The sequence below is a fragment of the Hypanus sabinus genome, chromosome 6, assembly GCF_030144855.1.
Source record: "Hypanus sabinus isolate sHypSab1 chromosome 6, sHypSab1.hap1, whole genome shotgun sequence".
NCBI lineage: Eukaryota > Metazoa > Chordata > Chondrichthyes > Myliobatiformes > Dasyatidae > Hypanus > Hypanus sabinus.
In genome coordinates this window covers 91,263,137-91,289,597 of record NC_082711.1, presented here as the reverse complement: position 1 = coordinate 91,289,597, position 26,461 = coordinate 91,263,137, and positions in this window count along the sequence as shown.

The following is a 26,461-nucleotide window of genomic DNA, read 5'->3' as shown; positions in this document are numbered from 1 at the left end:
GCCTGAACCTGGGGACATGTCTACCTGCCTGAACCCGGCGGCCTGTCTACCTCCATGAACCCGGTGAGCTGTCTACCTGCCTAAACCCGGGGACCTGCCTGTTTGCCTGAATCCAGGGACCTGTCTACCTGTCTGAACCCGGGGACCTGCCTGTCTGACTGAACCCAGGGACCTGTCTACCTGCCTGCCTGAACCCGGAGACCTGACTACCTGCCTGAACCCGGGGACCTGCCTACCTGCCTGAACCCGGGGACCTGTCTACCTGCCTGCTCGGGGACCTGTCTACCTGCCTGAACCCCGGGGACCTGTCAACCTGCGTGAACCCGGGGACCTGTCTACCTGCCTGAACCCAGGGAACTGTCTACCTGCGTGAACCCAGGGACCTGTCTACCTGCCTGAACCCAGGGACCTGTCTACCTGCCTGAACCTAGGGACCTGTCTACCTGCGTGAACCCGGGGACCTGTCTACCTGCCTGAACTCGGGGACCTGTCTACCAGCCTGTATCCGGGGACCTGTCTACCTGCCTGAACCCAGGGTCCTGTCTACCTCCCTGAACCCGGGGACCTGCCTGTCTGCCTGAACCCGGGGACCTGCCAGTTTGCCTGAATCCAGGGACCTGTCTACCTGTCTGAACCCGGGGACCTGCCTGTCTGACTGAACCCGGGGACCTGTCTACCGGCCTGCTTGAACCAGGGACCTGTCTACCTGCCTGGACCCGGGGACCTGCCTGTCTGTCTGAACCCGGGGACCTGCCTACCTGCCTGAACCCGGGGACCTGCCAACCTGCCTGAACCCGGGGACCTGCCTACCTGCCTGCTCGGGGACCTGTCTACCTGCGTGAACCTGGGGACCTGTCTACCTGCCTGAACCCAGGGAACTGTCTACCTGCGTGAACCCAGGGACCTGTCTACCTGCCTGAACCCAGGGACCTGTCTACCTGCCTGAACCCAGGGACCTGTCTACCTGCGTGAACCCGGGGACCTGTCTACCTGCCTGAACCCGGGGACCTGTCTACCTGCCTGAACCCGGGGACCTGTCTACCTGCCTGAACCCGGGGACCTGTCTGCCTGGCTGAACCCAGGGACCTGTCTGCCTGCCTGCACTGGGGGACCTGACTACCTGTCTGAACCCGGGGACCTGTCTACCTGCCTGTACCCAGGGACCTGTCTACCTGCCTGAACCCGGGGACCTGTCTGCCTGCCTGAACCCGGGGACCTGTCTACCTTTCTGAACCCAGGGACCTGTCTGCCTGCCTGAACCGGGGACCTGTCTACCTGCCTGAACCCGGGGAACTGTCTGCCTGCATGAACCCAGGGACCGGTGTACCTGCTTGCCTGAACCCAGGGACCTGTCTACCTGACTGATCCCGGGAACCTGTCTGCCTGTGTGTCTGAAACTGGGGACCTGTCTACCTGTCACAAACCAGGGACCTGTCTACCTGCCTGATCCTGGGAACCTGTCTACCTGCCTGCCCGAACCTGGGGACCTGTCTGCCTGCATGAACCCAGAGACATGTCTACCTGCCGGAACCCAGGGACCTGTCTACCTGTCTGAACCCGGGGACCTGTCTACCTGCCTGAATCAGGGGACATGTCTACCTGCCTGAACCCAGGGTCCTGTCTACCTGCCTGAACCCGGGGACCTGCCTACCTGCCTGAATCCAGTGACCTGTCTTCCTGCCTGTCTGCCTGAACTCGGAGACCTGTCTACCTGCCTGCTCGGGGACCAGTCTGTCTGCCTGAACCCGGGGACCTGTCTACCTGCCTGAACCCGGGGACCTGCCTACCTGCCTGAACCCGGGGACCTGCCTACTTGCCTGAATCCAGTGACCTGTCTTCCTGCCTGTCTGCCTGAACTCGGAGACCAGTCTACCTGCCTGCTCTGGGACCTGTCTGTCTGTCTGAACCCGGGGACCTGTCTACCTGCCTGAACTCAGGGACCTGTCTGTCTGCCTGAACCCGGGGACCTGTCTACCTGCCTGAACCTGGGGACATGTCTACCTGCCTGAACCCAGGGACCTGTCTACCTCCATGAACCCGGTGAGCTGTCTACCAGCCTGAACCCGGGGACCTGTCTACCTGCCTGAACTCGGGGACCTGTCTGTCTGCCAGAACCCGGGGACCTGTCTACCTGTCTGAACCCGGGGGCATGTCTACCTTCCTGAACCCGGGGACCTGTCTACCTGCCTCAAACCAGGGACCTGCCAACCTGCCTGAACCCGGTGACCTGCCGACCTGCCTGAACCCGGGGACCTGCCTACCTGCCTGAACCTGGGGACCTGTCTACCTGCCTGAACCCAGGGCCCTGTCTACCTGCCTGCCTGAACCCAGTGACATTTCTACCTGCCTGAACTCAGGGACATTTCTACCTGCCTGAACCCGGAGATCTGTCTACCTGCCTGAACGCAGAGACCTGTCTACCTGCCTGAACCCGGAGACCTGTCTACCTGCCTGAACCCGGAGACGTGTCTACCTGCCTGAAGGCAGAGACCTGTCTACCTGCCTGCTCGGGGACCTGTCTGTCTGTCTGAACCCGGGGACCTGTCTACCTGCCTGAACACGGGGACCTGTCTACCTGCCTGAACCCGGGGACTTGTCTACCTGCCTGAACCCAGTGACCTTTCTACCTGCCTGAACCCGGGGAACTGTCTACCTGCCTGGATCCGGGGACCTGCCAGTCTGCGTGAACCCGGGGACCTGTCTACCTGCCTGAACTCGGGGACCTGTCTGTCTGCCTGAACCCGGGGACCTGTCTACCTGCCTGAACCCAGTGACCTTTCTACCTGCCTGAACCCGGGGACCTGTCTACCTGCCTGGATCGGGGAACGGTCAACCTGCCTGAACCCGGGGACCTGTCTACCTGCCTGAACCCAGTGACCTTTCTACCTGCCTGAACCCGGGGACCTGTCTACCTGCCTGGATCCGGGGACCTGCCAGTCTGCCTGAAACCGGGAACCTGTCTACCTGCATGAACTCGGGGACCTGTCTGTCTGCCTGAACCCGGGGACCTGTCTACCTGCCTGAACCTGGGGACATGTCTACCTGCCTGAACCCGGCGGCCTGTCTACCTCCATGAACCCGGTGAGCTGTCTACCTGCCTAAACCCGGGGACCTGCCTGTTTGCCTGAATCCAGGGACCTGTCTACCTGTCTGAACCCGGGGACCTGCCTGTCTGACTGAACCCAGGGACCTGTCTACCTGCCTGCCTGAACCCGGGGACCTGACTACCTGCCTGAACCCGGGGACCTGCCTACCTGCCTGAACCCGGGGACCTGTCTACCTGCCTGCTCGGGGACCTGTCTACCTGCCTGAACCCCGGGGACCTGTCAACCTGCGTGAACCCGGGGACCTGTCTACCTGCCTGAACCCAGGGAACTGTCTACCTGCGTGAACCCAGGGACCTGTCTACCTGCCTGAACCCAGGGACCTGTCTACCTGCCTGAACCTAGGGACCTGTCTACCTGCGTGAACCCGGGGACCTGTCTACCTGCCTGAACCCAGGGACCTGCCTACCTGCCTGAACCCGGGGACCTGTCTACCTGCCTGAACCCCGGGACCTGTCTGCCTGCCTGAACCCAGGGACCTGTCTGCCTGCCTGCACTGTGGGACCTGTCTACCTGCCTGAACCCGGGGACCTGCCTACCTGCCTGAATCCAGTGACCTGTCTTCCTGCCTGTCTGCCTGAACTCGGAGACCTGTCTACCTGCCTGCTCGGGGACCAGTCTGTCTGCCTGAACCCGGGGACCTGTCTACCTGCCTGAACCCGGGGACCTGCCTACCTGCCTGAACCCGGGGACCTGCCTACTTGCCTGAATCCAGTGACCTGTCTTCCTGCCTGTCTGCCTGAACTCGGAGACCTGTCTACCTGCCTGCTCTGGGACCTGTCTGTCTGTCTGAACCCGGGGACCTGTCTACCTGCCTGAACTCAGGGACCTGTCTGTCTGCCTGAACCCGGGGACCTGTCTACCTGCCTGAACCTGGGGACATGTCTACCTGCCTGAACCCAGGGACCTGTCTACCTCCATGAACCCGGTGAGCTGTCTACCAGCCTGAACCCGGGGACCTGTCTACCTGCCTGAACTCGGGGACCTGTCTGTCTGCCAGAACCCGGGGACCTGTCTACCTGTCTGAACCCGGGGGCATGTCTACCTTCCTGAACCCGGGGACCTGTCTACCTGCCTCAAACCAGGGACCTGCCAACCTGCCTGAACCCGGGGACCTGCCGACCTGCCTGAACCCGGGGACCTGCCTACCTGCCTGAACCTGGGGACCTGTCTACCTGCCTGAACCCAGGGCCCTGTCTACCTGCCTGCCTGAACCCAGTGACATTTCTACCTGCCTGAACTCAGGGACATTTCTACCTGCCTGAACGCAGAGACCTGTCTACCTGCCTCAACCCGGAGACCTGTCTACCTGCCTGAACCCGGAGACGTGTCTACCTGCCTGAAGGCAGAGACCTGTCTACCTGCCTGCTCGGGGACCTGTCTGTCTGTCTGAACCCGGGGACCTGTCTACCTGCCTGAACCCGGGGACCTGTCTACCTGCCTGAACCCGGGGACCTGTCTACCTGCCTGAACCCAGTGACCTTTCTACCTGCCTGAACCCGGGGAACTGTCTACCTGCCTGGATCCGGGGACCTGCCAGTCTGCGTGAACCCGGGGACCTGTCTACCTGCCTGAACTCGGGGACCTGTCTGTCTGCCTGAACCCGGGGACCTGTCTACCTGCCTGAACCCAGTGACCTTTCTACCTGCCTGAACCCGGGGACCTGTCTACCTGCCTGGATCGGGGAACGGTCTACCTGCCTGAACCCGGGGACCTGTCTACCTGCCTGAACCCAGTGACCTTTCTACCTGCCTGAACCCGGGGACCTGTCTACCTGCCTGGATCCGGGGACCTGCCAGTCTGCCTGAAACCGGGGAACTGTCTACCTGCCTGAACTCGGGGACCTGTCTGTCTGCCTGAACCCGGGGACCTGTCTACCTGCCTGAACCTGGGGACATGTCTACCTGCCTGAACCCGGCGGCCTGTCTACCTCCATGAACCCGGTGAGCTGTCTACCTGCCTAAACCCGGGGACCTGCCTGTTTGCCTGAATCCAGGGACCTGTCTACCTGTCTGAACCCGGGGACCTGCCTGTCTGACTGAACCCAGGGACCTGTCTACCTGCCTGCCTGAACCCGGAGACCTGACTACCTGCCTGAACCCGGGGACCTGCCTACCTGCCTGAACCCGGGGACCTGTCTACCTGCCTGCTCGGGGACCTGTCTACCTGCCTGAACCCCGGGGACCTGTCAACCTGCGTGAACCCGGGGACCTGTCTACCTGCCTGAACCCAGGGAACTGTCTACCTGCGTGAACCCAGGGACCTGTCTACCTGCCTGAACCCAGGGACCTGTCTACCTGCCTGAACCTAGGGACCTGTCTACCTGCGTGAACCCGGGGACCTGTCTACCTGCCTGAACCCAGGGACCTGCCTACCTGCCTGAACCCGGGGACCTGTCTACCTGCCTGAACCCCGGGACCTGTCTGCCTGCCTGAACCCAGGGACCTGTCTGCCTGCCTGCACTGTGGGACCTGTCTACCTGTCTGAACCCGGGGACCTGTCTACCTGCCTGAACCCGGGGACGTGACTATCTGCCTGAACCCAGGGACGTGTCTACCTGCCTGAACTCGGGGACCTGTCTACCAGCCTGTACCCGGGGACCTGTCTACCTGCCTGAACCCAGGGACCTGTCTACCTCCCTGAACCCGGGGACCTGCCTGTCTGCCTGAAGCCGGGGACCTGCCAGTTTGCCTGAATCCAGGGACCTGTCTACCTGTCTGAACCCGGGGACCTGCCTGTCTGACTGAACCCGGGGACCTGTCTACCTGCCTGCTTGAACCAGGGACCTGTCTACCTGCCTGGACCCGGGGACCTGCCTGTCTGAGTGAACACGGGGACCTGTCTACCTGCCTGCCTGAACCCGGGGACCTGACTACCTGCCTGACCCGGGGACCTGCCTACCTGCCTGAACCCGGGGACCTGCCTACCTGCCTGAACCCGGGGACCTGCCTACCTGCCTACTCGGGGACCTGTCTACCTGCCTGAACTCGGGGACCTGTCTACCAGCCTGTATCCTGGGACCTGTCTACCTGCCTGAACCCAGGGTCCTGTCTACCTCCCTGAACCCGGGGACCTGCCTGTCTGCCTGAACCCGGGGACCTGCCAGTTTGCCTGAATCCAGGGACCTGTCTACCTGTCTGAACCCGGGGACCTGCCTGTCTGACTGAACCCGGGGACCTGTCTACCGGCCTGCTTGAACCAGGGACCTGTCTACCTGCCTGGACCCGGGGACCTGCCTGTCTGTCTGAACCCGGGGACCTGCCTACCTGCCTGAACCCGGGGACCTGCCAACCTGCCTGAACCCGGGGACCTGCCTACCTGCCTGCTCGGGGACCTGTCTACCTGCGTGAACCTGGGGACCTGTCTACCTGCCTGAACCCAGGGAACTGTCTACCTGCGTGAACCCAGGGACCTGTCTACCTGCCTGAACCCAGGGACCTGTCTACCTGCCTGAACCCAGGGACCTGTCTACCTGCGTGAACCCGGGGACCTGTCTACCTGCCTGAACCCGGGGACCTGTCTACCTGCCTGAACCCGGGGACCTGTCTACCTGCCTGAACCCGGGGACCTGTCTGCCTGGCTGAACCCAGGGACCTGTCTGCCTGCCTGCACTGGGGGACCTGACTACCTGTCTGAACCCGGGGACCTGTCTACCTGCCTGTACCCAGGGACCTGTCTGCCTGCCTGAACCCGGGGACCTGTCTACCTTTCTGAACCCAGGGACCTGTCTGCCTGCCTGAACCGGGGACCTGTCTACCTGCCTGAACCCGGGGAACTGTCTGCCTGCATGAACCCAGGGACCGGTGTACCTGCTTGCCTGAACCCAGGGACCTGTCTACCTGACTGATCCCGGGAACCTGTCTGCCTGTGTGTCTGAAACTGGGGACCTGTCTACCTGTCACAAACCAGGGACCTGTCTACCTGCCTGATCCTGGGAACCTGTCTACCTGCCTGCCCGAACCTGGGGACCTGTCTGCCTGCATGAACCCAGAGACATGTCTACCTGCCGGAACCCAGGGACCTGTCTACCTGTCTGAACCCGGGGACCTGTCTACCTTCCTGAACCTGGGGACCTGTCTACCTGTCTGAACCCGGGGACCTGTCTGCCTGCATGAACCCAGGGACCGGTCTACCTGCCTGAACCCGGGGACTTCTCTACCTGCCTGAACCTGGGGACCTGTCTACCTGCCTGAACCCGGGGAACTGTCTGCCTGCCTGAACCCGTGGACCTGTCTACCTGCCTGAACCCGGGGACCTGTCTGCCTGCATGAACCCAGGGACCTGTCTGCCTGCGTGAACCAAGGGACCTGTCTACCTGCCGTTACCCGCGGACCTGTCTACCTATCTGAACCCGGGGACTTGTCTACCTGCCTGCCTGAACCCGGGCACCTTTCTACATGACTGAACCCGTGGACCTGTCTACCTGACTGAAACCGGGGACCTGTCTACCTGCCTGAACCACGGGGACTTGTCTACCTGCCTGCCTGAACCCGGGCACCTTTCTACATGACTGAACCCGTGGACCTGTCTAACTGCCTGAACCCGGGAACCTGTCTACCTGCCAGCCTGAGCCCTGGGACCTGTTTACCTGTCTGAACCCGGGGACCTGTCTGCCTGCCTGAACCCGGGGACCTGTCTAACTGCCTGAACCCAGGGACCTGTCTACCTTCCTGAACCCGGGGACGTGTCTACCTGCCAGAACCCGGTGACTGTTCTACCTGCCTGAACCGGGGGACATGTCTACCTGCCTGAACCCGGGGACCTGTCTACCTGCCTGAACACGGGGACCTGTCTACCTGCCTGAACCCGGGGACCTGTCTGCCTGCATGAACCCAGAGACAGGTCTACCTGCCGGAACCCGGGGACCTGTCTACCTGTCTGAACCCGGGGACCTGTCTACCTTCCTGAACCTGGGGACCTGTCTACCTGTCTGAACCCGGGGACCTGTCTGCCTGCATGAACCCAGGGACCTGTCTACCTGCCTGAACCCGGGGACTTCTCTACCTGCCTGAACCTGGGGACCTGTCTACCTGCCTGAACCCGTGGACCTGTCTGCCTGCCTGAACCCGTGGACCTGTCTACCTGCCTGAACCCGGGGACCTGTCTGCCTGCATGAACCCAGGGACCTGTCTGCCTGCATGAACCCAGGGACCTGTCTACCTGCCGTTACCCGCGGACCTGTCTACCTGCCTGAACCCGGGGACTTGTCTACCTGCCTCCCTGAACCCGGGCACCTTTCTACATGACTGAACCTGTCGACCTGTCTACCTGACTGAAACCGGGGACCTGTCTACCTGCCTGAACCACGGGGACTTGTCTACCTGCCTGCCTGAACCCGGGCACCTTTCTACATGACTGAACCCGTGGACCTGTCTAACTGCCTGAACCCGGGAACCTGTCTACCTGCCAGCCTGAGCCCTGGGACCTGTTTACCTGTCTGAACCCGGGGACCTGTCTGCCTGCCTGAACCCGGGGACCTGTCTAACTGCCTGAACCCAGGGACCTGTCTACCTTCCTGAACCCGGGGACGTGTCTACCTGCCAGAACCCGGTGACCGTTCTACCTGCCTGAACCGGGGGACATGTCTACCTGCCTGAACCCGGGGACCTGTTTACCTGTCTGAACCCAGGGACCTGTCTACCTGCCTGAACTCGGGGACCTGTCTGTATGCCTGAACCCGGGGACCTGTCTACCTGTCTGAACCCGAGTGCATGTCTACCTTCCTGAACCCGGGGACCTGTCTACCTGCCTGCCAGAACCCGGGGACCTGTTTACCTGCCTGAACCCGGGGACCTGTCTACCTGCCTGCCAGAACCCGGGGACCTGTTTACCTGCCTGAACCCGGGGACCTGTCTACCTGCCTGTGCCCAGGGACCTGTCTACCTGCATGTCTGCCTGAACCTGGGGACCTGTCTGCCTGCCTGAACCCAGGGACCTGTCTACCTGCCTGAACCCGGGGTCCTGTCTACCTGCCTGAACCCGGTGACCTTTCTACCTGCCTGAACCCGGTGACCTTTCTACCTGCCTGAACCCGGGGATCAGTCTACCTGTCTGAACCCAGGGTCCTGTCTACCTGTCTGAACCCAGGGACCTGTCTACCTGCCTGCCTGAACCCAGGGACCTGTCTACCTGTCTGAACCCAGGAGACCAGTCTACCTGCCTGAACCCAGGGACCTGTCTACCTGCCTGAACCCAGGGACCTCTCTACCTGCCTGAACCCGGGGACCTGTCTGTCTGCCTGAACCCGGGGACCTGTCTACCTGCCTGTACCCAGGGACCTGTCTACCTGCCTAAACCCAGGGACCTGGCTACCTGCCTGAACCCGGGCACCTTTCTACATGACTGAACCCGTGGACCTGTCTACCTGACTGAACCCGGAGACCTGTCTACCTGACTGAACCCGGGGACCTGTCTACCTGACTGATCCCGGGAACCTGTATGCCTGTGTGTCTGAACCTGGGGACCTGTCTACCTGTCACAAACCAGGGACCTGTCTACCTGCCTGATCCTGGGAACCTGTCTACCTGCCTGCCTGAACCTGGGGACCTGTCTACCTGCCTGAACCCGGCGACCTGTCTGCCTGCCTGAACCCAGGGACCTGTCTACCTGCCTGAACACGGGGACCTGTCTACCTGCCTGAACCCGGGGACCTGTCTGCCTGCATGAACCCAGAGACAGGTCTACCTGCCGGAACCCGGGGACCTGTCTACCTGTCTGAACCCGGGGACCTGTCTACCTTCCTGAACCTGGGGACCTGTCTACCTGTCTGAACCCGGGGACCTGTCTGCCTGCATGAACCCAGGGACCTGTCTACCTGCCTGAACCCGGGGACTTCTCTACCTGCCTGAACCTGGGGACCTGTCTACCTGCCTGAACCCGGGGACCTGTCTGCCTGCCTGAACCCGGGGACCTGTCTGCCTGCCTGAACCCGGGGACCTGTCTACCTTTCTGAACCCAGGGACCTGTCTGCCTGCCTGAACCGGGGACCTGTCTACCTGCCTGAACCCGGGGAACTGTCTGCCTGCATGAACCCAGGGACCGGTGTACCTGCTTGCCTGAACCCAGGGACCTGTCTACCAGACTGATCCCGGGAACCTGTCTGCCTGTGTGTCTGAAACTGGGGACCTGTCTACCTGTCACAAACCAGGGACCTGTCTACCTGCCTGATCCTGGGAACCTGTCTACCTGCCTGCCCGAACCTGGGGACCTGTCTGCCTGCATGAACCCAGAGACATGTCTACCTGCCGGAACCCAGGGACCTGTCTACCTGTCTGAACCCGGGGACCTGTCTACCTTCCTGAACCTGGGGACCTGTCTACCTGTCTGAACCCTGGGACCTGTCTGCCTGCATGAACCCAGGGACCGGTCTACCTGCCTGAACCCGGGGACTTCTCTACCTGCCTGAACCTGGGGACCTGTCTACCTGCCTGAACCCGGGGAACTGTCTGCCTGCCTGAACCCGTGGACCTGTCTACCTGCCTGAACCCGGGGACCTGTCTGCCTGCATGAACCCAGGGACCTGTCTGCCTGCGTGAACCAAGGGACCTGTCTACCTGCCGTTACCCGCGGACCTGTCTACCTATCTGAACCCGGGGACTTGTCTACCTGCCTGCCTGAACCCGGGCACCTTTCTACATGACTGAACCCGTGGACCTGTCTACCTGACTGAAACCGGGGACCTGTCTACCTGCCTGCCTGAACCCGGGCACCTTTCTACATGACTGAACCCGTGGACCTGTCTAACTGCCTGAACCCGGGAACCTGTCTACCTGCCAGCCTGAGCCCTGGGACCTGTTTACCTGTCTGAACCCGGGGACCTGTCTGCCTGCCTGAACCCGGGGACCTGTCTAACTGCCTGAACCCAGGGACCTGTCTACCTTCCTGAACCCGGGGACGTGTCTACCTGCCAGAACCCGGTGACTGTTCTACCTGCCTGAACCGGGGGACATGTCTACCTGCCTGAACCCGGGGACCTGTCTACCTGCCTGAACACGGGGACCTGTCTACCTGCCTGAACCCGGGGACCTGTCTGCCTGCATGAACCCAGAGACAGGTCTACCTGCCGGAACCCGGGGACCTGTCTACCTGTCTGAACCCGGGGACCTGTCTACCTTCCTGAACCTGGGGACCTGTCTACCTGTCTGAACCCGGGGACCTGTCTGCCTGCATGAACCCAGGGACCTGTCTACCTGCCTGAACCCGGGGACTTCTCTACCTGCCTGAACCTGGGGACCTGTCTACCTGCCTGAACCCGTGGACCTGTCTGCCTGCCTGAACCCGTGGACCTGTCTACCTGCCTGAACCCGGGGACCTGTCTGCCTGCATGAACCCAGGGACCTGTCTGCCTGCATGAACCCAGGGACCTGTCTACCTGCCGTTACCCGCGGACCTGTCTACCTGCCTGAACCCGGGGACTTGTCTACCTGCCTCCCTGAACCCGGGCACCTTTCTACATGACTGAACCTGTCGACCTGTCTACCTGACTGAAACCGGGGACCTGTCTACCTGCCTGAACCACGGGGACTTGTCTACCTGCCTGCCTGAACCCGGGCACCTTTCTACATGACTGAACCCGTGGACCTGTCTAACTGCCTGAACCCGGGAACCTGTCTACCTGCCAGCCTGAGCCCTGGGACCTGTTTACCTGTCTGAACCCGGGGACCTGTCTGCCTGCCTGAACCCGGGGACCTGTCTAACTGCCTGAACCCAGGGACCTGTCTACCTTCCTGAACCCGGGGACGTGTCTACCTGCCAGAACCCGGTGACCGTTCTACCTGCCTGAACCGGGGGACATGTCTACCTGCATGAACCCGGGGACCTGTTTACCTGTCTGAACCCAGGGACCTGTCTACCTGCCTGAACTCGGGGACCTGTCTGTATGCCTGAACCCGGGGACCTGTCTACCTGTCTGAACCCGAGTGCATGTCTACCTTCCTGAACCCGGGGACCTGTCTACCTGCCTGCCAGAACCCGGGGACCTGTTTACCTGCCTGAACCCGGGGACCTGTCTACCTGCCTGCCAGAACCCGGGGACCTGTTTACCTGCCTGAACCCGGGGACCTGTCTACCTGCCTGTGCCCAGGGACCTGTCTACCTGCATGTCTGCCTGAACCTGGGGACCTGTCTGCCTGCCTGAACCCAGGGACCTGTCTACCTGCCTGAACCCGGGGTCCTGTCTACCTGCCTGAACCCGGTGACCTTTCTACCTGCCTGAACCCGGTGACCTTTCTACCTGCCTGAACCCGGGGATCAGTCTACCTGTCTGAACCCAGGGTCCTGTCTACCTGTCTGAACCCAGGGACCTGTCTACCTGCCTGCTTGAACCCAGGGACCTGTCTACCTGTCTGAACCCAGGAGACCAGTCTACCTGCCTGAACCCAGGGACCTGTCTACCTGCCTGAACCCAGGGACCTCTCTACCTGCCTGAACCCGGGGACCTGTCTGTCTGCCTGAACCCGGGGACCTGTCTACCTGCCTGTACCCAGGGACCTGTCTACCTGCCTAAACCCAGGGACCTGGCTACCTGCCTGAACCCGGGCACCTTTCTACATGACTGAACCCGTGGACCTGTCTACCTGACTGAACCCGGAGACCTGTCTACCTGACTGAACCCGGGGACCTGTCTACCTGACTGATCCCGGGAACCTGTATGCCTGTGTGTCTGAACCTGGGGACCTGTCTACCTGTCACAAACCAGGGACCTGTCTACCTGCCTGATCCTGGGAACCTGTCTACCTGCCTGCCTGAACCTGGGGACCTGTCTACCTGCCTGAACCCGGCGACCTGTCTGCCTGCCTGAACCCAGGGACCTGTCTACCTGCCTGAACACGGGGACCTGTCTACCTGCCTGAACCCGGGGACCTGTCTGCCTGCATGAACCCAGAGACAGGTCTACCTGCCGGAACCCGGGGACCTGTCTACCTGTCTGAACCCGGGGACCTGTCTACCTTCCTGAACCTGGGGACCTGTCTACCTGTCTGAACCCGGGGACCTGTCTGCCTGCATGAACCCAGGGACCTGTCTACCTGCCTGAACCCGGGGACTTCTCTACCTGCCTGAACCTGGGGACCTGTCTACCTGCCTGAACCCGGGGACCTGTCTGCCTGCCTGAACCCGTGGACCTGTCTACCTGCCTGAACCCGGGGACCTGTCTGCCTGCATGAACCCAGGGACCTGTCTGCCTGCATGAACCCAGGGACCTGTCTGCCTGCATGAACCCAGGGACCTGTCTACCTGCCGTTACCCGCGGACCTGTCTACCTGCCTGAACCCGGGGACTTGTCTACCTGCCTGCCTGAACCCGGGCACCTTTCTACATGACTGAACCTGTGGACCTGTCTACCTGACTGAAACCGGGGACCTGTCTACCTGCCTGAACCACGGGGACTTGTCTACCTGCCTGCCTGAACCCGGGCACCTTTCTACATGACTGAACCCGTGGACCTGTCTAACTGCCTGAACCCGGGAACCTGTCTACCTGCCAGCCTGAGCCCTGGGACCTGTTTACCTGTCTGAACCCGGGGACCTGTCTGCCTGCCTGAACCCGGGGACCTGTCTGCCTGCATGAACCCAGGGACCGGTGTACCTGCTTGCCTGAACGCATGGACCTGTCTACCTGCCCTAAACCGGGGACTTGTCTACCTGCCTGAACCTGGGGACCTGTCTACCTGCCTGCCTGAACCCGGGCACCTTTCTACCTGACTGAACACGTGGACCTGTCTACCTGACTGAACCCCGGGACCTGTCTGCCTGCCTGAACCCGGGGACCTGTCTGCCTGCATGAACCCAGGGACCGGTGTACCTGCTTGCCTGAACGCAGGGACCTGTCTACCTGCATGAACCCGGGGACCTGTCTACCTGTCTGAACCCGGGGACCTGTCTACCTGTCTGAACCCGGGGACCTGTCTACCTGCCTGAACCCGGGGACCTGTCTGCCTGCATGAACCCAGAGGCAGGTCTATCTGCCTGAACCCGGGGACCTGTCTAACTGTCTGAACCCAGGGACCTGTCTACCTACCTGAACCTGGGGACCTGTCTACCTGCCTGCCAGAACCCGGGGACCTGTTTACCTGCCTGAACCCGGGGACCTGTCTACCTGCCTGTGCCCAGGGACCTGTCAACCTGCATGTCTGCCTTTACCCGGGGACCTGTCTGCCTGCCTGAACCCAGGGACCTGTCTACGTGCCTGAACCCGGTGACCTTTCTACCTGCCTGAACCCGGTGACCTTTCTACCTGCCTGATCCCGGTGACCTTTCTACCTGCCTGTACCCGGGGTCCTGTCTACCTGCCTGAACCCGGTGACCTTTCTACCTGCCGGAACCCGGGGATCAGTCTACCTGACTGCACCCGGGGACCTGTCTACCTGACTGAACCCGGGGACCTGTCTACCTGACTGATCCCGGGAACCTGTCTGCCTGTGTGTCTGAACCTGGGGACCTGTCTACCTGTCACAAACCAGGGACCTGTCTACCTGCCTGATCCTGGGAACCTGTCTACCTGCCTGCCTGAACCTGGGGACCTGTCTACCTGCCTGAACCCGGCGACCTGTCTGCCTGCCTGAACCCAGGGACCTGTCTACCTGCCTGAACACGGGGACCTGTCTACCTGCCTGAACCCGGAGACCTGTCTGCCTGCATGAACCCAGAGACAGGTCTACCTGCCGGAACCCGGGGACCTGTCTACCTGTCTGAACCCGGGGACCTGTCTACCTTCCTGAACCTGGGGACCTGTCTACCTGTCTGAACCCGGGGACCTGTCTGCCTGCATGAACCCAGGGACCTGTCTACCTGCCTGAACCCGGGGACTTCTCTATCTGCCTGAACCTGGGGACCTGTCTACCTGCCTGAACCCGGGGACCTGTCTGCCTGCCTGAACCCGTGGACCTGTCTACCTGCCTGAACCCGGGGACCTGTCTGCCTGCATGAACCCAGGGACCTGTCTGCCTGCATGAACCCAGGGACCTGTCTACCTGCCGTTACCCGCGGACCTGTCTACCTGCCTGAACCCGGTGATTTGTCTACCTGCCTGCCTGAACCCGGGCACCTTTCTACATGACTGAACCCATGGACCTGTCTAACTGCCTGAACCCAGGAACCTGTCTACCTGCCAGCCTGAGCCCTGGGACCTGTTTACCTGTCTGAACCCGGGGACCTGTCTGCCTGCCTGAACCCGGGGACCTGTCTGCCTGCATGAACCCAGGGACCGGTGTACCTGCTTGCCTGAACGCAGGGACCTGTCTACCTGCCCTAAACCGGGGACTTGTCTACCTGCCTGAACCCGGGGACCTGTCTACCTGCCTGTGCCCAGGGACCTGTCTACCTGTCTGCCTGCCTGAACCCAGGGACCTGTCTACCTGCCTGAACCCGGTGACCTTTCTACCTGCCTGAACCCGGTGACCTTTCTACCTGCCTGATCCCGGTGACCTTTCTACCTGCCTGTACCCGGGGTCCTGTCTACCTGCCTGAACCCGGTGACCTTTCTACCTGCCTGAACCCGGTGACCTTTCTACCTGCCTGAACCCGGGGATCAGTCTACCTGACTGCACCCGGGGACCTGTCTACCTGACTGAACCCGGGGACCTGTCTACCTGACTGATCCCGGGAACCTGTCTGCCTGTGTGTCTGAACCTGGGGACCTGTCTACCTGTCACAAACCAGGGACCTGTCTACCTGCCTGATCCTGGGAACCTGTCTACCTGCCTGCCTGAACCTGGGGACCTGTCTACCTGCCTGAACCCGGCGACCTGTCTGCCTGCCTGAACCCATGGACCTGTCTACCTGCCTGAACACGGGGACCTGTCTACCTGCCTGAACCCGGGGACCTGTCTGCCTGCATGAACCCAGAGACAGGTCTACCTGCCGGAACCCGGGGACCTGTCTACCTGTCTGAACCCGGGGACCTGTCTACCTTCCTGAACCTGGGGTCCTGTCTACCTGTCTGAACCCGGGGACCTGTCTGCCTGCATGAACCCAGGGACCTGTCTACCTGCCTGAACCCGGGGACTTCTCTACCTGCCTGAACCTGGGGACCTGTCTACCTGCCTGAACCCGGGGACCTGTCTGCCTGCCTGAACCCGTGGACCTGTCTACCTGCCTGAACCCGGGGACCTGTCTGCCTGCATCAACCCAGGGACCTGTCTGCCTGCATGAACCCAGGGACCTGTCTACCTGCCGTTACCCGCGGACCTGTCTTCCTGCCTGAACCCGGTGACTTGTCTACCTGCCTGCCTGAACCCGGGCACCTTTCTACATGACTGAACCCGTGGACCTGTCTAACTGCCTGAACCCAGGAACCTGTCTACCTGCCAGCCTGAGCCCTGGGACCTGTTTACCTGTCTGAACCCGGGGACCTGCCTGCCTGCCTGAACCCGGGGAACTGTCTGCCTGCATGAACCCAGGGACCGGTTTACCTGCTTGCCTGAACGCAGGGACCTGTCTACCTGCCCTAAACCGGGGACTTGTCTACCTGCCTGAACCTGGGGACCTGTCTACCTGCCTGCCTGAACCCGGGCACCTTTCTACCTGACTGAACACGTGGACCTGTCTACCTGACTGAACCCCGGGACCTGTCTGCCTGCCTGAACCCGGGGACCTGTCTGCCTGCATGAACCCAGGGACCGGTGTACCTGCTTGCCTGAACGCAGGGACCTGTCTACCTGCTTGAACCCGGGGACCTGTGTACCTGTCTGAACCCGGGGACCTGTCTACCTGTCTGAACCCGGGGACCTGTCTACCTGCCTGAACCCGGGGACCTGTCTGCCTGCATGAACCCAGAGACAGGTCTATCTGCCTGAACCCGGAGACCTGTCTAACTGTCTGAACCCAGGGACCTGTCTACCTACCTGAACCCGGGGACCTGTCTGTCTGCCTGAACCCGGGGACCTGTCTACCTGCCTGTACCCAGGGACCTGTCTACCTGCCTGAACCCAGGGACCTGGCTACCTGCCTGAACCCGGGCACCTTTCTACATGACTGAACCCGTGGACCTGTCTACCTGACTGAACCCGGGGACCTGTCTACCTGACTGAACCCGGGGACCTGTCTACCTGACTGATCCCGGGAACCTGTCTGCCTGTGTGTCTGAACCTGGGGACCTGTCTACCTGTCACAAACCAGGGACCTGTCTACATGCCTGATCCTGGGAACCTGTCTACCTGCCTGCCTGAACCTGGGGACCTGTCTACCTGCCTGAACCCGGCGACCTGTCTGCCTGCCTGAACCCAGGGACCTGTCTACCTGCCTGAACACGGGGACCTGTCTACATGCCGGAACCCGGGGACCTGTCTGCCTGCATGAACCCAGAGACAGGTCTACCTGCTGGAGCCCGGGGACCTGTCTACCTGTCTGAACCCGGGGACCTGTCTACCTTCCTGAACCTGGGGACCTGTCTACCTGTCTGAACCCGGGGACCTGTCTGCCTGCATGAACCCAGGGACCTGTCTACCTGCCTGAACCCGGGGACTTCTCTACCTGCCTGAACCTGGGGACCTGTCTACCTGCCTGAACCCGGGGACCTGTCTGCCTGCCTGAACCCGTGGACCTGTCTACCTGCCTGAACCCGGGGACCTGTCTGCCTGCATGAACCCAGCGACCTGTCTGCCTGCATGAACCCAGGGACCTGTCTACCTGCCGTTACCCGCGGACCTGTCTACCTGCCTGAACCCGGGGACTTGTCTACCTGCCTGCCTGAACCCGGGCACCTTTCTACATGACAGAACCTGTGGACCTGTCTACCTGACAGAAACCGGGGACCTGTCTACCTGCCTGAACCACGGGGACTTGTCTACCTGCCTGCCTGAACCCGGGCACCTTTCTACATGACTGAACCCGTGGACCTGTCTAACTGCCTGAACCCGGGAACCTGTCTACCTGCCAGCCTGAGCCCTGGGACCTGTTTACCTGTCTGAACCCGGGGACCTGTCTGCCTGCCTGAACCCGGGGACCTGTCTGCCTGCATGAACCCAGGGACCGGTGTACCTGCTTGCCTGAACGCATGGACCTGTCTACCTGCCCTAAACCGGGGACTTGTCTACCTGCCTGAACCTGGGGACCTGTCTACCTGCCTGCCTGAACCCGGGCACCTTTCTACCTGACTGAACACGTGGACCTGTCTACCTGACTGAACCCCGGGACCTGTCTGCCTGCCTGAACCCGGGGACCTGTCTGCCTGCATGAACCCAGGGACCGGTGTACCTGCTTGCCTGAACGCAGGGACCTGTCTACCTGCATGAACCCGGGGACCTGTCTACCTGTCTGAACCCGGGGACCTGTCTACCTGTCTGAACCCGGGGACCTGTCTAGTTGCCTGAACCCGGGGACCTGTCTGCCTGCATGAACCCAGAGACAGGTCTATCTGCCTGAACCCGGGGACCTGTCTAACTGTCTGAACCCAGGGACCTGTCTACCTACCTGAACCTGGGGACCTGTCTACCTGCATGTCTGCCTGAACCCGGGTACCTGTCTACCTGCCTGAACCCGGTGACCTTTCTACCTGCCTGAACCCGGTGACCTTTCTACCTGCCTGATCCCGGTGACCTTTCTACCTGCCTGTACCCGGGGTCCTGTCTACCTGCCTGAACCCGGTGACCTTTCTACCTGCCTGAACCCGGTGACCTTTCTACCTGCCTGAACCTGGGGATCAGTCTACCTGCCTGAACCCGGTGACCTTTCTACCTGTCTGAACCCGGGGACCTGTCTACCTGCCTGAACCCGGTGACCTTTCTACCTGCCTGAACCTGGTGACCTTTCTACCTGCCTGATCCCGGGGACCTGTCTACCTGCCTGAACCCAGGGACCTGTCTACCTGCCTGAACCCAGGGACCTGTCTACCTGCCTGAACCCAGGGACCTGTCTACCTTCCTGAACCCGGTGACCTTTCCACCTGCCTGATCCCAGGGACCTGTCTACCTGCCTGAACCCGGGGACCTGTCTGCCTGTCTGAACCCAGGGACCTGTCTACCTGTCTGAACCCAGGGTCCTGTCTACCTGCCTGCTTGAACCCAGGGACCTGTCTACCTGTCTGAACCCAGGGGACCAGTCTACCTGCCTGAACCCAGGGACCTGTCTACCTGCCTGAACCCAGGGACCTCTCTACCTGCCTGAACCCGGGGACCTGTCTGTCTGCCTGAACCCGGGGACCTGTCTACCTGTCTGAACCCGGGGACCTGTCTGCCTGCATGAACCCAGGGACCTGTCTACCTGCCTGAACCCGGGGACTTCTCTACCTGCCTGAACCTGGGGACCTGTCTACCTGCCTGAACCCGGGGACCTGTCTGCCTGCCTGAACCCGTGGACCTGTCTACCTGCCTGAACCCGGGGACCTGTCTGCCTGCATGAACCCAGCGACCTGTCTGCCTGCATGAACCCAGGGACCTGTCTACCTGCCGTTACCCGCGGACCTGTCTACCTGCCTGAACCCGGGGACTTGTCTACCTGCCTGCCTGAACCCGGGCACCTTTCTACATGACAGAACCTGTGGACCTGTCTACCTGACAGAAACCGGGGACCTGTCTACCTGCCTGAACCACGGGGACTTGTCTACCTGCCTGCCTGAACCCGGGCACCTTTCTACATGACTGAACCCGTGGACCTGTCTAACTGCCTGAACCCGGGAACCTGTCTACCTGCCAGCCTGAGCCCTGGGACCTGTTTACCTGTCTGAACCCGGGGACCTGTCTGCCTGCCTGAACCCGGGGACCTGTCTGCCTGCATGAACCCAGGGACCGGTGTACCTGCTTGCCTGAACGCATGGACCTGTCTACCTGCCCTAAACCGGGGACTTGTCTACCTGCCTGAACCTGGGGACCTGTCTACCTGCCTGCCTGAACCCGGGCACCTTTCTACCTGACTGAACACGTGGACCTGTCTACCTGACTGAACCCCGGGACCTGTCTGCCTGCCTGAACCCGGGGACCTGTCTGCCTGCATGAACCCAGGGACCGGTGTACCTGCTTGCCTGAACGCAGGGACCTGTCTACCTGCATGAACCCGGGGACCTGTCTACCTGTCTGAACCCGGGGACCTGTCTACCTGTCTGAACCCGGGGACCTGTCTAGTTGCCTGAACCCGGGGACCTGTCTGCCTGCATGAACCCAGAGACAGGTCTATCTGCCTGAACCCGGGGACCTGTCTAACTGTCTGAACCCAGGGACCTGTCTACCTACCTGAACCTGGGGACCTGTCTACCTGCATGTCTGCCTGAACCCGGGTACCTGTCTACCTGCCTGAACCCGGTGACCTTTCTACCTGCCTGAACCCGGTGACCTTTCTACCTGCCTGATCCCGGTGACCTTTCTACCTGCCTGTACCCGGGGTCCTGTCTACCTGCCTGAACCCGGTGACCTTTCTACCTGCCTGAACCCGGTGACCTTTCTACCTGCCTGAACCTGGGGATCAGTCTACCTGCCTGAACCCGGTGACCTTTCTACCTGTCTGAACCCGGGGACCTGTCTACCTGCCTGAACCCGGTGACCTTTCTACCTGCCTGAACCTGGTGACCTTTCTACCTGCCTGATCCCGGGGACCTGTCTACCTGCCTGAACCCAGGGACCTGTCTACCTGCCTGAACCCAGGGACCTGTCTACCTGCCTGAACCCAGGGACCTGTCTACCTTCCTGAACCCGGTGACCTTTCCACCTGCCTGATCCCAGGGACCTGTCTACCTGCCTGAACCCGGGGACCTGTCTGCCTGTCTGAACCCAGGGACCTGTCTACCTGTCTGAACCCAGGGTCCTGTCTACCTGCCTGCTTGAACCCAGGGACCTGTCTACCTGTCTGAACCCAGGGGACCAGTCTACCTGCCTGAACCCAGGGACCTGTCTACCTGCCTGAACCCAGGGACCTCTCTACCTGCCTGAACCCGGGGACCTGTCTGTCTGCCTGAACCCGGGGACCTGTCTACCTGCCTGTACCCAGGGACCTGTCTACCTGCCTGAACCCAGGGACCTGGCTACCTGCCTGAACCCGGGCACCTTTCTACATGACTGAACCCGTGGACCTGTCTACCTGACTGAACCCGGGGACCTGTCTACCTGACTGAACCCGGGGACCTGTCTACCTGACTGATCCCGGGAACCTGTCTGCCTGTGTGTCTGAACCTGGGGACCTGTCTACCTGTCACAAACCAGGGACCTGTCTACCTGCCTGATCCTGGGAACCTGTCTACCTGCCTGCCTGAACCTGGGGACCTGTCTACCTGCCTGAACCCGGCGACCTGTCTGCCTGCCTGAACCCATGGACCTGTCTACCTGCCTGAACACGGGAAACTGTCTACCTGCCTGAACCCGGGGACCTGTCTGCCTGCATGAACCCAGAGACAGGTCTACCTGCCGGAACCCGGGGACCTGTCTACCTGTCTGAACCCGGGGACCTGTCTGCCTGCATGAACCCAGGGACCTGTCTACCTGCCTGAACCCGGGGACTTCTCTACCTGCCTGAACCTGGGGACCTTTCTACCTGCCTGATCCCGGGGACCTGTCTACCTGCCTGAACCCGGGGACCTGTCTACCTGCCTGAACCCAGGGACCTGTCTACCTGCCTGAACCCAGGGACCTGTCTACCTTCCTGAACCCGGTGACCTTTCTACCTGCCTGATCCCAGGGACCTGTCTACCTGCCTGAACCCGGGGACCTGTCTGCCTGTCTGAACCCAGGGACCTGTCTACCTGTCTGAACCCAGGGACCTGTCTACCTGCCAGCCTGAGCCCTGGGACCTGTTTACCTGTCTGAACCCGGGGACCTGTCTGCCTGCCTGAACCCGGGGACCTGTCTGCCTGCATGAACCCAGGGACCGGTGTACCTGCTTGCCTGAACGCATGGACCTGTCTACCTGCCCTAAACCGGGGACTTGTCTACCTGCCTGAACCTGGGGACCTGTCTAACTGCCTGCCTGAACCCGGGCACTTTTCTACCTGACTGAACACGTGGACCTGTCTACCTGACTGAACCCCGGGACCTGTCTGCCTGCCTGAACCCGGGGACCTGTCTGCCTGCATGAACCCAGGGACCGGTGTACCTGCTTGCCTGAACGCAGGGACCTGTCTACCTGCATGAACCCGGGGACCTGTCTACCTGTCTGAACCCGGGGACCTGTCTACCTGTCTGAACCCGGGGACCTGTCTAGTTGCCTGAACCCGGGGACCTGTCTGCCTGCATGAACCCAGAGACAGGTCTATCTGCCTGAACCCGGGGACCTGTCTAACTGTCTGAACCCAGGGACCTGTCTACCTACCTGAACCTGGGGACCTGTCTACCTGCATGTCTGCCTGAACCCGGGTACCTGTCTGCCTGCCTGAACCCAGGGACCTGTCTACCTGCCTGAACCCAGTGACCTTTCTACCTGCCTGAACCCGGTGACCTTTCTACCTGCCTGATCCCGGTGACCTTTCTACCTGCCTGTACCCGGGGTCCTGTCTACCTGCCTGAACCCGGTGACCTTTCTACCTGCCTGAACCCGGTGACCTTTCTACCTGCCTGAACCTGGGGATCAGTCTACCTGCCTGAACCCGGTGACCTTTCTACCTGTCTGAACCCGGGGACCTGTCTACCTGCCTGAACCCGGTGACCTTTCTACCTGCCTGAACCTGGTGACCTTTCTACCTGCCTGATCCCGGGGACCTGTCTACCTGCCTGAACCCAGGGACCTGTCTACCTGCCTGAACCCAGGGACCTGTCTACCTGCCTGAACCCAGGGACCTGTCTACCTTCCTGAACCCGGTGACCTTTCCACTTGCCTGATCCCAGGGACCTGTCTACCTGCCTGAACCCGGGGACCTGTCTGCCTGTCTGAACCCAGGGACCTGTCTACCTGTCTGAACCCAGGGTCCTGTCTACCTGCCTGCTTGAACCCAGGGACCTGTCTACCTGTCTGAACCCAGGGGACCCGACTACCTGCCTGAACCCAGGGACCTGTCTACCTGCCTGAACCCAGGGACCTCTCTACCTGCCTGAACCCGGGGACCTGTCTGTCTGCCTGAACCCGGGGACCTGTCTACCTGCCTGTACCCAGGGACCTGTCTACCTGCCTGAACCCAGGGACCTGGCTACCTGCCTGAACCCGGGCACCTTTCTACATGACTGAACCCGTGGACCTGTCTACCTGACTGAACCCGGGGACCTGTCTGCCTGTCTGAACCCAGGGACCTGTCTACCTGTCTGAACCCAGGGTCCTGTCTACCTGCCTGCTTGAACCCAGGGACCTGTCTACCTGTCTGAACCCAGGGGACCAGTCTACCTGCCTGAACCCAGGGACCTGTCTACCTGCCTGAACCCAGGGACCTCTCTACCTGCCTGAACCCGGGGACCTGTCTGTCTGCCTGAACCCGGGGACCTGTCTACCTGCCTGTACCCAGGGACCTGTCTACCTGCCTGAACCCAGGGACCTGGCTACCTGCCTGAACCCGGGCACCTTTCTACATGACTGAACCCGTGGACCTGTCTACCTGACTGAACCCGGGGACCTGTCTACCTGACTGAACCCGGGGACCTGTCTACCTGACTGATCCCGGGAACCTGTCTGCCTGTGTGTCTGAACCTGGGGACCTGTCTACCTGTCACAAACCAGGGACCTGTCTACCTGCCTGATCCTGGGAACCTGTCTACCTGCCTGCCTGAACCTGGGGACCAGTCTACCTGCCTGAACCCAGGGACCTGTCTACCTGCCTGAACCCAGGGACCTCTCTACCTGCCTGAACCCGGGGACCTGTCTGTCTGCCTGAACCCGGGGACCTGTCTACCTGCCTGTACCCAGGGACCTGTCTACCTGCCTGAACCCAGGGACCTGGCTACCTGCCTGAACCCGGGCACCTTTCTACATGACTGAACCCGTGGACCTGTCTACCTGCCTGAACCCGGGGACCTGTCTGCCTGTCTGAACCCAGGGACCTGTCTACCTGTCTGAACCCAGGGTCCTGTCTACCTGCCTGCTTGAACCCAGGGACCTGTCTACCTGTCTGAACCCAGGGGACCAGTCTACCTGCCTGAACCCAGGGACCTGTCTACCTGCCTGAACCCAGGGACCTCTCTACCTGCCTGAACCCGGGGACCTGTCTGTCTGCCTGAACCCGGGGACCTGTCTACCTGCCTGTACCCAGGGACCTGTCTACCTGCCTGAACCCAGGGACCTGGCTACCTGCCTGAACCCGGGCACCTTTCTACATGACTGAACCCGTGGACCTGTCTACCTGACTGAACCCGGGGACCTGTCTACCTGACTGAACCCGGGGACCTGTCTACCTGACTGATCCCGGGAACCTGTCTGCCTGTGTGTCTGAAACTGGGGACCTGTCTACCTGTCACAAACCAGGGACCTGTCTACCTGCCTGATCCTGGGAACCTGTCTACCTGCCTGCCTGAACCTGGGGACCTGTCTACCTGCCTGAACCCGGCGACCTGTCTGCCTGCCTGAACCCATGGACCTGTCTACCTGCCTGAACACGGGAAACTGTCTACCTGCCTGAACCCGGGGACCTGTCTGCCTGCATGAACCCAGAGACAGGTCTACCTGCCGGAACCCGGGGACCTGTCTACCTGTCTGAACCCGGGGACCTGTCTGCCTGCCTGAACCCATGGACCTGTCTACCTGCCTGAACACGGGAAACTGTCTACCTGCCTGAACCCGGGGACCTGTCTGCCTGCATGAACCCAGAGACAGGTCTACCTGCCGGAACCCGGGGACCTGTCTACCTGTCTGAACCCGGGGACCTGTCTGCCTGTCTGAACCCAGGGACCTGTCTACCTGTCTGAACCCAGGGTCCTGTCTACCTGCCTGCTTGAACCCAGGGACCTGTCTACCTGTCTGAACCCAGGGGACAAGTCTACCTGCCTGAACCCAGGGACCTGTCTACCTGCCTGAACCCAGGGACCTCTCTACCTGCCTGAACCCGGGGACCTGTCTGTCTGCCTGAACCCGGGGACCTGTCTACCTGCCTGTACCCAGGGACCTGTCTACCTGCCTGAACCCAGGGACCTGGCTACCTGCCTGAACCCGGGCACCTTTCTACATGACTGAACCCGTGGACCTGTCTACCTGACTGAACCCGGGGACCTGTCTACCTGACTGAACCCGGGGACCTGTCTACCTGACTGATCCCGGGAACCTGTCTGCCTGTGTGTCTGAACCTGGGGACCTGTCTACCTGTCACAAACCAGGGACCTGTCTACCTGCCTGATCCTGGGAACCTGTCTACCTGCCTGCCTGAACCTGGGGACCTGTCTACCTGCCTGAACCCGGCGACCTGTCTGCCTGCCTGAACCCATGGACCTGTCTACCTGCCTGAACACGGGAAACTGTCTACCTGCCTGAACCCGGGGACCTGTCTGCCTGCATGAACCCAGAGACAGGTCTACCTGCCGGAACCCGGGGACCTGTCTACCTGTCTGAACCCGGGGACCTGTCTACCTTCCTGAACCTGGGGACCTGTCTACCTGTCTGAACCCGGGGACCTGTCTGCCTGCATGAACGCAGGGACCTGTCTACCTGCCTGAACCCGGGGACTTCTCTACCTGCCTGAACCTGGGGACCTTTCTACCTGCCTGATCCCGGGGACCTGTCTACCTGCCTGAACCCGGGGACCTGTCTACCTGCCTGAACCCAGGGACCTGTCTACCTGCCTGAACCCAGGGACCTGTCTACCTTCCTGAACCCGGTGACCTTTCTACCTGCCTGATCCCAGGGACCTGTCTACCTGCCTGAACCCGGGGACCTGTCTGCCTGTCTGAACCCAGGGACCTGTCTACCTGTCTGAACCCAGGGACCTGTCTACCTGCCTGCTTGAACCCAGGGACCTGTCTACCTGTCTGAACCCAGGGGACCAGTCTACCTGCCTGAACCCAGGGACCTGTCTACCTGCCTGAACCCAGGGACCTCTCTACCTGCCTGAACCCGGGGACCTGTCTGTCTGCCTGAACCCGGGGACCTGTCTACCTGCCTGTACCCAGGGACCTGTCTACCTGCCTGAACCCAGGGACCTGGCTACCTGCCTGAACCCGGGCACCTTTCTACATGAATGAACCCGTGGACCTGTCTACCTGACTGAACCCGGGGACCTGTCTACCTGACTGAACCCGGGGACCTGTCTACCTGACTGATCCCGGGAACCTGTCTGCCTGTGTGTCTGAACCTGGGGACCTGTCTACCTGTCACAAACCAGGGACCTGTCTACCTGCCTGATCCTGGGAACCTGTCTACCTGCCTGACTGAACCTGGGGACCTGTCTACCTGCCTGAACCCGGCGACCTGTCTGCCTGCCTGAACCCATGGACCTGTCTACCTGCCTGAACACGGGAAACTGTCTACCTGCCTGAACCCGGGGACCTGTCTGCCTGCATGAACCCAGAGACAGGTCTACCTGCCGGAACCCGG